The sequence below is a fragment of the Apis mellifera genome, linkage group LG4, assembly GCF_003254395.2.
Source record: "Apis mellifera strain DH4 linkage group LG4, Amel_HAv3.1, whole genome shotgun sequence".
Lineage (NCBI taxonomy): Eukaryota > Metazoa > Arthropoda > Insecta > Hymenoptera > Apidae > Apis > Apis mellifera.
In genome coordinates this window covers 3263893-3276120 of record NC_037641.1, presented here as the reverse complement: position 1 = coordinate 3276120, position 12228 = coordinate 3263893, and the positions used below count along the sequence as shown (strand labels likewise).

The 12228-nt window shown below is 41.1% G+C and overlaps 2 protein-coding genes across 9 annotated transcripts in view; one reads left to right on the top strand and one right to left on the bottom strand.

The window, feature by feature from the left end:
• LOC726761 (paired box protein Pax-5) overlaps window positions 1–12228 on the top strand; it is a 142289-nt gene that overhangs the window by 16010 nt on the left and 114051 nt on the right. The window lies entirely within an intron of this gene.
• LOC100578989 overlaps window positions 1–12228 on the bottom strand; it is a 52333-nt gene that overhangs the window by 39639 nt on the left and 466 nt on the right. The gene's annotated exons all lie outside the window — the stretch shown is intronic.

Sequence of the window (12228 nt, the reverse complement as noted above, 5' to 3'; positions counted from 1 at the left end):
TTTTATTTTATCTCAGAGAATTCGACGAACGAGTATACATATATACATTTTAAATAATTAAAATTCTTAATCGAACGAATAAAGTTTGAATTCTCGATTAAATAATCCTAAACTTTCATTCACAGAATTTCTTTCTTCGTTCCAGAGGAAGGGAAGGAATTCGTGTCGAATGAAAAAACGTCGATCAGAGACAGATAGAGCCACGATCTACGCAACACTTATGCGGAACAATCGAAGGGAGGGAGGGGAAAAAATATAGGTACAGCTTTCTTCTCAGCGTGATAAATTTACGAGGGACGTATAACGCGACGCAATGGCCGCTTAACTGCATGTATCTCTGCTCCTCGTCAAAGCTTCGAGCTCGGCTGGAAACTCGACACCTTTGTCAGATCCCCTCCCCTCCTCGTTGACTTTATAAAGCCTCTTCGAGAGACCAGTTTACACCGACGACATTGTTTGCGGACAAGTCCCCGCACACTGTCCGCCACCAATGATCCGGATCACTGGTATTATTTCGATACAACGACAATAAAGGGTTGACGTGTCTGACAGGACGAATTTTGGATGCGAAAATCTTCCAGTGTTAATAAATAATTGAATACTATAAATTATTCTTCTTTTACTTTTCGAACAATCGAAACAATTTCGAAATTTATATCTCGCACAAACGATATTCGAATTATTTCACGGGCAAAAAGTGGGATTCCAGCGCGATTCGATTAACTGTAACGGAGAGGCGCGGTGTTCTCGTTCCCATGAGCGACACGGCGACATCCAATAAATCCCCGGAATAATAGAAACGGTCGATAGAGCGGGGCTCCGATATCCTTCCTATCCCGTGGAAACGCAGGAAACGATCGCGGCCCACGAAGTCGGTCATCATCGCCGGGTGAATCCAGTTACTTCGAGGCGGGGCAATTCGATCGATTCGTCTCCGTCGTGCACGCCCGATACGCATCCTCAGACGTATCCATCCTTGCAGGGACACTGGTCTCACATGCGTGCACCCGATTCTGCACGGTTCGATCTGCTCGATCTGCTATTGTTATCGTTTCTGATTTCTTCAAGTATCTTGGTTATTTTATATCGTGAATGATCGATTTATTTACGGAGATTTTTGTAATTATTATAATAATAAATGATGATGTTAAATTTTGTTCAAATATTTCTATAAGGGATTTAAGAAAAATCGAAACGAATTTGTTGGAGGAATTTTAATACACGGCAGAGATACTGTTACTTGATCTCTGCAATCGTCTATCTTATTATATACGGTATAACACGATTTATTCGAAACGGAAATTTCATAGTATTTTCTTCTCTGATGAAGTATCTTGGATAATTATCAAGATAATAATAATTTCTTATCAAACTATATCGGATAAGTAATCAGATAATAAATAAAGACCTATTTTTAAATGATTGGGAAAATAAAGAACGCAGGTGTGAGCACAAATTCCTATTCTTTCTCTTCACTAAACTTGGTTAATTCACCTCCAAGGAAACAAAATTCAAAGTCAACTTTCTCTCGTCCACTTCTATCTCGATCTCCGCGTAATCTCTCCGCGTAAAACGGGAACGCCACTCTAAATCGATCGATCGAAAAAGGTAAGTAAGGTCGAGGAATGGAATGGCGAGAAAACGTTTCCGAATGAAGAAGAAGAAGCGGCGCAAAAAGAGGAGGAGGCCTGCGGTGGACGACTTTCCCATGAATCCAGGGTGGAGGACGGGGGGGGAGGATGTGCCAGGACCAATCAATTGTACACGCCGGTCTCCTCTCCATTTCCTATTCCTTCCCCTCTTTTCTTCCTTTCTTCATCCAATTTATTTTGTCTCGCTTTTCGGCTAGAAGAGGAAATTTTTGGAAAGAGAAATTCGAGGAGGAGGAAAGAGGAGAGAAAGGTTTCTAGCGATAAATTCCATTTGCTTGCAATAATATTGCTAGGCGTGGGTGGATGAAACGAGAGGAAACGAAAGTGATCTTTATGCACAGGTGTGTTTTAAACGCTTTCAAAACGTGACCTTGCACAGAGATATATACATATCACGAGTATTATATATATCAACGTTAATTTTGTCCTAGGATAAAGTACAATTAAGATAAATCGGATGATATATTAGAATTCAATGAATTCTTTTCTATTATTAAAAATACATCTTATTATTATTAGAAATAAGAAACAATCGAGGAACACTTTCTCATAATCGATAAGATTATAGAAGATTCCAAGAAATGCAACGCGTGATCCACGTGTGAGAGAATTAAAAAAAGGAAGGGTACGGAGAGAGAACATAGGTTTGCGTTGCGTGGCGCCTGTTGAACCCTGTTCTATTCCACTCCCCTCGGCCCCCGTTCCCAGTCCGCCCACCGCGCGCCGCTTGCACAGTCAGTGAAGGTCCAGGCCGCGTGCCACCTTGCATTTTTATCGATTATCCCGCCCGATAAAACGGCGCGCGGTGGATCTGCAGCGCAGTTTCTTACACTTTCACGATCTTTCGCGAGCGGCATACGAGAAACAGTTTCGAGCATCGCTTATCGCTCTTCCTGGATCGCGGCGTGAATCGCCGATTGGGCGGACGAGCATCGCCTCGGCCGATAATGCAGACCGATTCTTTTTCCTACTTCGATCTCGACATTTACGTGTATTCTATCCTTCATAATGCAACGTTGAAAAGAAATTCGAAGTAGGATATTTAAATTTACGCTATTCTAAAGTTTGATCGAGGAAGAGGAAGGGAAGGGACAAATTAAATTAGATCGAAAAGATTCACACGATTATAACGTGAAAGTGAATCAAATTCAAATTGGCTTAATTGGGCAAAGGATAACACCGTTAACACCGTTTAAATCCCTATCTAATCGGGGATGTTGCGTGTATCGAGGTCCTTTTAACGGAGAGGAGGCAAGAAACTGGTATTCAAAGTGGACGGGATAGGAAAATAGAGGCGTAAGAAACGGGGACGGGACTGGTCCTTTTTCTCTCGGAAAGGAAAGAGAAAAAAAAAAGAAACTCCAGTTATAGGAGGAAGTCCACCTGTGTTACAGTTAACCACGTGTATAATCTACCGATTATCCACCTGATCCCGAACGATCCGGCCTATTGTATTCCTTCCCTTCGAAATCCCCTTGACTACAATGAATTTCGAAATCGTAAAACCTTACCGTTAACGTGCTCGAAGAAAACTCCAAGCGGAAGAAAAATCCGTGTCACGATACCCGTTGAAGATATTTTTAAACATTTGGTTGCTGGTAAAAATATTTCCCTCTTTAACAATCCTTGTCTCTCTTCTCAAGCTATCTTCAAATTAACACGAAATTCCATATTTATCCATCGTTTCCAATCCAATGCAACGATATTTGTAACGGAGGATCATCGTCTCAAATTGTACAGATCCACACTTTTACTCCCCTTCTAGAATATATATATCCGTTATGAAAATTACCAGGAGGAGCCCACGCGTCGTCCAACGGCGTCCAACTTATGAGTTAACGCCCGATACAGATTGAGGAAATATTCCAATACGCGCGAGACGACGACTGTTGTCGTTATTGCACGCAACGTTCCACGGGGCTCTCTCAAGACCAGCTTTACAACTTTTCTATCTTCACGCACGATCGTCGCATCTACGCGGCTGACGTGGCCACGTATCTGGTGGATAAATGAAAGAGTCGGGGCGGCGCGATTCGTTTCGATACCTGTCGCATGCTTACAATACAAGAGTTGTTCCGCTTTTGATTCTCTTTGCTCGAGTCGTGTTGTTACCTCGATTCGCAATTCTTCAATTAAAACCGCTTATGACTCGAGTTTTTATAGATCATCATCCGTCGATTTGTAATAAAACAATTTCCCTTCGATTCGTTTTATCATTTTCTTTTTTATCTTTCGTTGAATGATACTTGACTTTGAATTTTTGGTGGAATATTGAGAATATCTTTTCTTCTTTTTATTTCCTTTTCAAATATTCTGTGAAATTTATTCCTTGTCAAAATATATATACAATTCGCTGTCAATATCTTTTACTTTCTTATTTCTAACAAGGACTCTCTCATTCAACGAGGTGGTATAAAAAAAATTTTCAACGTGCTAGTTTCATATATATGTATATATATATATATATATAAATAACAGGAACTTATTACGAACAATACATCGATTTGCATAAATGCTCGCGTACACCAGATCTCAAGATCACTGTCATTAATTTTTTAATGGAACGGTGTAGTGTCTTTTTTTTCTTCATCATCGATGATATTGTTTAAATCATTGATTTTAACAAGCCGCAATGAAAGGTCGTTCAAGGCGAGCACGGTATGTAACGTACTCGTTTCAACTATGTTCCATTCTGTGATAAATTACGCCAATTCAGCATTAATCTTTACATGCATTCGTTTCGTTCACCAAGTTAAATTCGTTCTCTTGGAACAAAAAATAGTTGCTTCATTTTATCAAGAATCTAAATGAAATCTCAACGATATCAGGGAGAACGTGTAAATTTTATCATCTCGTTTCTTCAATCTTATCGATCATTATACTTCTACGTTCCTCCTTGAAATGGAGGAGATTCGTCTCACGACGCTTCTCGCGGTTTCGAGAGACCTCTTTGCGTAAAAAGTCGATATTAATTTCCGGTAGCTCTCGATATGGATTTGTCATAGTTCCTCCTCCTCCTCCTCCCTCGTCTCTCTCCTGTAAATGGGTAACTGGACCGGCCATTATCGAACGAGATCGATCGTTTCATATCTTTTGTTATCGTTTTATGCAACCCGATGTTTGAAATAATTTTAATATGGAACAATATGTTGACAATAATTGTAATTGGAGTAATTTTGATCGCTAATTTATCGATAATCTCGTTATAACGATGTTATTATTATTTTTGTAAAACTTTATCGATCACGTTCCTTCTCGATACGATTATTGGAAACACGCGCTGATTTCACAGTTTACGTAAAACTCGGCAATTTAGCCAATAATTATAATTCTTTGATGGAATGCATTGTATTATTATCGTTTCGAAAATCAACGTATAATTTTTTTAATTCTCTCGAGAGATTTTCGATTTTGATCGTGTCGTAATTTGCTTATAGAAAATACGTTTTCGTTTTCATTATTATTCATAAGAAGACGAATGGTTAAAAGTTGTATATCCCGTATAGAATAAATTTCGAGCAACTAAATTTTTTCTTCTCTAATAATTTCGCAAATTTTGAATAATATTTTATCGAAGATAATATCTATCGAAGTTGTTACGAGAGTCCGAAATGGAGATTTGAAAAATAATTGAAAAGGGGAGGAGGATCGATGTCGAAAGATTAATCGAGCGTATCGAGATGTATCTATTAGTCATTGTTCTATTCGACTCGTTTCCAAGTGAACAATTTAACCTTACAAATATTAACATCGTGATACATTAGAAATAACATCCTAATTCGACTTTTGCAATTTATTTACTAATCCATCCTTCCCTCGGTTGAAAAACTGAATGATTCCACGAAAACCTATAAATATTGAATTCTATCATAAATACTTTCTACGAATAACAAACCGTTCACGAAAAAATTAAATCCACATTATCAATATTCCTTTCCAATTTCTTCTCTCTCTAAAATCCTCTACTTATTAACTATTTCAAATCAGCGTATACGTAAAAAAAAAATTCGTAGAAGAAATCTCAACAAGTTCTTCACCCTTAGCCACTTATAGAAATCCATTATATACTCGAGAGATTTCGAAGCCATCCCCTTTCGTTCGCTCCTCCTCTCGTTCAACACGAGAAGAAAGTTTCTCGATGAAGATAGAAAATTGTTCGGGGTCAAGAGGAAGAATCGGCAAAGATGAACCAGCAGATAGAGCCGGGGTTTGTGTGTACAGAATGTAGATGTAATCAGAGGAAAGAGGAGAGAGAGAGAGGGTCTCTCCCTCTTCTTTCTTCTCCCTGCTCGACCGAGAGGACGAGATGCCGTCCGTTTGATCCTTTCAACCTCGGTGGGATGCACCTTGGGTTACCTGTTACCTGCTACCTAGAGTTGCACCGATGGGGACCGAGGGTAGAGATTCTCGGGATTAGTGTGCCACGTGCCACGCGGCTTCCACAGGTGGCTCTTTAAAACTCACTTATCCTCCTCCTCCTCCTCCTCCTTCTCCTCCTTCGTCACTCCCTCGCACGCGTCCCTCACGAGGAGTTTCGTTCGGAAGGAAAATGAGAGAAAGAGAGAGAGAGAGGGAACCGGTTCGAAGATGTTTGATCCAATTTGATGAATTTTTTTTTTTCAACGTTTATCGAGATATTGGGTAATATTGTGGATGTTGGAAAAAGAAGAGGAGAAAAGAATTTTGAAAAATTCACTTTTTCTCTATATTAGATATTAATATTGGTATCCAGTTTTGAAATGTTATATGATAAATAATATTATTAAGAAAACACGAAAGTATTTTTATTATCAAAATTGCGATCGAACAAGTTCTACGTGCATAATTTCGTAAATTAATACGTGTATTATGATATATCTTTTTTGCGAGTCTAAATAAATGTTAAATAATTTAATAAAATTATACTGGATAGAGGAAAAGAGATTGGACAAGTTTGTTTTCGATTTGCCGAACGTCTATTTTCATTATCCAATGAAGAAATTATTTTAATAAAGAAATCAATAAGGGGATATTTATTTAGCGAAAGGGATATAATTAAGGTTGAAATGTTTATCGCAATTGTCCCGTTTCCCCGACACGATTCGAAACCTAACCTCAAACTTCCCAATTGACGTACAACGGAATTTATTAAATTTTGAAATCGATCGAGCGCAATCCGTTTCAACCGACTCGTTGCTGACTCATACACGTACGCTCGTTCGCGCAAAAAGAAGGATATCGATACGCTAAATCGCGAGTTAAAAAATCTTCTAAATCGATTCGCGTTAAAGAGAAAAAAGATCCAATTTACTGTTTACCCACAGAAAGTCCATTGCTCCCGACTTCGAGCCATTAGGATCCTTAGAAAAACACCGCGAAATCGGCTTAAACAGGTTCCCCGAGAAACCGTGAGCTTTTACGTAATCGAAAAATCGACGGGAAACCTAATTAAGAGGAATGCAATCGCGGGTTTGCGGACCGACGAATCACGATGCTGCGCGCGCAGCACCGCGCGCTTTTCAACTTTCGGAATATACCGAGATATATTCGTAACGAGATGATGGTATAATAAAATTCGAAACGTAGCTTTTATTACACCCCGATGAAAACCTTGTATATATGTTTCCGAGCAACTGGTTTGTGGCACGCGAAGCGAAACTGGAAGCTGTCGTCTTCTGGAAGAAGACCGATTTAAACCGTGGCGCTCGAGAAATTCTCGAGAAACTGTTATTTCAAGCTTATTTTAAACCCGTTCGTTGTGCAATCGAAAGTGTTACATCTACATCTCGAAAAATCAATTTTTAACTTCGAGACAATTTTTCAAAGGATAAAATTTAACTATTATATTACTTTTCTCCAAATTTTTAAAACGAGCAACGCTTCAAACACACCTGTTCAACTCTATCGAGCTAACTATATTATAAATTCCATATTTCTGTCCCTAAACTGTAATATCTATCTCCGACTCTATCTCATCGACGAGATTCTCTCCTCACGAGTCACTCGAGATTCTCGAGCGATGGAACTCTTGAGGGTCTCTCCCCCTCGACCACGAACGGCACGTGGTACAGGTGTTTCATCCGGTGATCGCGTCTTTTCCCTTTTAGCCGGTCGGACAGGAAGAAGACAGGGGAACCGGAATCGGGCCCCCGATTCTGTACCACTTTACGACAGAACGCACTTACGCGCTTACTGTATCACCTCGACGTGGGCCGTGTGGTTGCCTCTCTCGCCATGCTCCAATAGGCTCGAGGATTTTTGTTCATTAACAGGCCACCACTATGGATCGTCGACCGCCGTGATAGCCGTGTAGACGACGAGGTTGATAACGAATCGCAGGGGGGGAATTTACGAGCCGATCCGTGATAAACCGTGAAACTGTTAGATTCCATCCCAGGCGACGCGTTGCTTTTATAACCGATTTAATGATTTATGATATTTTGATGCTCGAAGAAACCGTTCCGGTTTTTCCGTTGGGACATCTTGTACGAGAGACTAATTATACCTTGTTAGAGAGGATGATTTTATTGGTGGGAAGATTAATCGATCTGATCCGAGTTTTCAATCCAAGTAACATCTCGAGCGGAAATTGTAATAAATATAACGAGTTTTAATATTCTTTTGAAATCGTATATATCAAATTCCTTTAAATATTTCTCTAATAATATATTCCATCGTATTGTATGTATTTAGAATGGATTATATTATATAAATTTATTAAATATTAATATAATATTCATTCGAAATACAATTCAAATATAGTCGAAGCCCGTCGACTTTCGATTTCTACGTCGCATTGCACCGGTTCGCTTTACGCTGCGTATATATATATATATATATATATATATATATATATATATATATATCGATATGCGCGTTCGTGAATCGCTCGAGTAGATCGAGTAGTGCGTGGTGGCCAAGTATGGGTAATGGGGTTAATGAGCAGTCACTGCGATCTTTTCGTTTGGATGAAAGCTCGATCGAGCGTCTATACATATATCAAATCTCGATATACGAGAAAAAGCGATATATGTTCGTTTCGACGTCTATTATCTCTTTCCTTCCCATCGCGAACGGAACAAAAGTTTATTCCATTTCAAAGCGCACAATTTTTCCCCTTCACGTTCGAGAAACCTTCGAAATTCCTTTCCAAAGCTTAGAACGGCCGCATCAGGAGAATCAGCGAGCGTGAAGGAGGCAATCCCTCGAAATTTCCACGGCGATCATCGGCCGCTTACGTAAACAGTAAACAGTGGAAGGCTGGCAGGTTAACTAGTCGGTTGTATCCACCGGTAGCCGCCTTTCTTCCCTGCTCATCTTTCTCCTCCTCGGTAATGGCGGTGCTCTCGGCGCTTAACAACGCGTGACAATACGCGTGGAGAAATTGCCCGTGCACCGTGTTTCCATGGATCCAATGGATCCTCCTCCTTCTCGAAAAACTCTTCTCTCTTCGGACGGAATATTACACCCGAAAGAGAGACAGAGAGAGAGAGACGCCTATACATTATGCAACCAGCAATAACCCTCCATAAACCCGTTCTCTCGATATCGGAAGATGGGATCCTGGAAAGGGTAGTCCCGTGGGATCTCGACGTGGAATCCAATTCCAGCCAACCCTTTCCCCCTGTGCTATACGTATCGGTCATGTTTATTAATTTATTCGAATCGGCGCGAACGCATTCCAACGATGATCCATATGACGGCCTCCAGGAGAGGAATCTCCGAGCTTCCGTGTTGGCATTCTTTCTCACGTCGGATCGGCTCGGATCGTAAAGCCGGAAATCAGGTATCCGTTAATGCGGCCATCCTCACCGCGAACACCCCTATCGGTCGATCTGTTTTTTTTTTCAATATTGTTTACGATTGTGTGGGAATGCAATCGGATTCTCTCTCTCTCTCTCCGTTTCTGTCCCTCGGCATGGACGCTCTTCTCGTTGGAATTCGAGGGTTTATTAAGTCGAGGATAGAATATCTTTGTAATAACCCGTGTAAAGGGGAAATTCTTTCGGTTTATGACGGAGAGAAGGGACGATGATCGTTAAATAATCCTCGTAATACTATTCAACTATTTCCAAGCGCTAGTTTCAATCTTGTTATAATAATTCCACGATGAAAATCCTTGCTTTTCGATCGAATATTATATTCGACTTAACAAAAAAAAAAGTTTCTCGAAAAGCTTGGAGGAGTTCTTCTCCTCCAGACAGTTGGAGAGGCTCGTCTGTCCGAGGAGAGGGGCTAGTTAGCGAAGCGCTCTGTTCCCGTGCTGCTGCCATAAACAATGGTTTTAGCGAGTGCGTACACACAACAGCTCGGACTCCCACGGTTTCGCGTGCACGGGGAACGTCCCTACGAGGCTGGTCTTTACGCGCACTTTGCCCGTTCACCCACTTTGCTTTAGTTAAGCCTTGTTTCCTCGCGTTTTCTTACCGGAGAAACTTCGCCCCCCCTCTCTCTCTATATATATATATCCAACGATCGTCTGGCTTTTACCCGACGTTTACTCGCCGTTCTAGCTACATTCCAGCGTCCATTAGGCGACCAGCACGAGCCCCCTTGCCCCCTGTTTCGAAACGCGCCGCGGAAGGTTACGCGCCCGATTGCCTCTACCAGCTAAACAATCATCCTTCCACTCTCCGCTCGTCCTCATTTCCGATAAGTTCCTTCCCTTTTTGCTTAAACCCCGGGAGATGCAGTTTCTTGCATCCTCTCCCTCTACCTCCCAGTCTGCGACCACAGTATTTCTTCCCCTTCTTCGTTCTTTTCTCCATTTTTATTTAGCAATTAAAATTGCTTAATAATAATAATAATAATCGTAGGCAAGAAAGTTTCGAGTGATAATATCGTTGATTTAAATTTTACATCGTTTTCGAAGTAAAGGGGCACGGAGGATCTCTTATTCCGAAGGTAACACGGGTGCCGCTACGAATTTCACGGATGACCGGCCAACGAACGAACGAATGACAATTGGCCGAGGCGAGGGAAGATTTTACGCTTTTACTCTTCCCGAGCTTGGGAACGAGAGATAATCTTTAGCCTCCTAGATCTCTTCTTCCGTGCGTTTTGTATTAATACTGCTACGTGGGGGTAGTACACGAGAATTCCTCGAACGAAAGCAATTTTTTCGAATACACCGGGATTTATCCTCCACTATTTTATCTTCTAAGAGGCATTGTTTAGCTCTCTTTCGAGGATGTTATATTTATAAATATAATTCTAAACACTGCGTATATTATAAATATAAATACTTTTTTCCATATCTCGCGAAACGTACTAACTAAACTTTTATCGATGGAAGAATGGATTTCAAGCGTTGGAAAAGTGAAAGGAGAAGAAGAAAAGGGTTAACTCTAAAACTCTCGAGATCGGGAGGGAGGGACCGACCACCAACGAAACAGAAAAATTCAATTTACACCCTGAAACAATCGAATCATCTCGACTTCCTTCCACCACGGAGGTCGCAAGAAAACCAATTCCACCGGTGGAACCGAAATCGGCGCGGGGAGGGAGGGGGCTAAGCGGCCATCTAGGTCGGCGATCCGCGCGCGCGGGGTATCGGCCGAAACGCTTCTCGCCTTCCTTCATTCATCCTTTCATTCATCCGGTAAGGAGGGGGAGGCCCAGGCCACGAAGGCGGCGGCCTTCTCGCCGGTAATAAGCAAAAAAGCGGAGGCCAGGCGGCCCATTACGCGGAGGAAGAGCGAGGAAATCGTCGACCGCGGGCGTAAAAAAGCGTGGCGAACACGATTCGAGAGCCGAGCGCGGTTCCAAGGTTTCGATTTTTACCACGCCACGCTCTTCCTCCGACACACGGCCACGGCTCCCTTTAGGCCCATTGTCTACGGTAATTCTTGCGCGGAGGGAAACGCGGCGGAGGAAGAGGGAACTCGAAACTGCGCGCACTATCTTCCTCCCCTCGACGACGACGAGGGTCGACGAAGGTTTTCTCGACGTCGCGCACCTGCACCGAGAGGACGGAGGAGGGAAGGAGGAGGAAAAAAACGGAGGGATTTTTCGCGTGGGGGAGGTGTTTCTTTCTTCCTCTTCGTTCGCCAAGGTTTTGTTGTTCTTGTTGCTCGTCATTTGAATGGTCGGGCCACGGTCGTTTGTTTGCACGTGGAGATATTTTTCTTGGAAGCGGGTTCGGCAGAGCTGTATGTTGATAGTTTTTGAGAGGAAGAAGAGTGATGCTTTTTGCGAGGCATGAGTAAGGTATTTACGTCGGGAATGTTTACGTCGAGGATATGGCACGGATGCGAAGAGAAATGATCGCGCGTGAGAACGTAATGATATCGTTGTAATATATATATATAAAATTATATATATTATTTTATTATATATTATAACGATATCGTTATAAAATCGATGTCTTAATGTCTGCTCGAATTTTGGAACATGAGGAGAATGCAAGGAAATATTATTGGAAGTTAAAATAAAAATATATATATATATATATAATATTGTTTAATTTATTATATAACTATAATAATAATATTTCCTTTATGGAAATATAATATAATATAAAAAATAGTATCGAATAATAATCATAGAAAAAAAAAATATCGATGATTTGTCGATTGAAATTTAATATAACAACGAA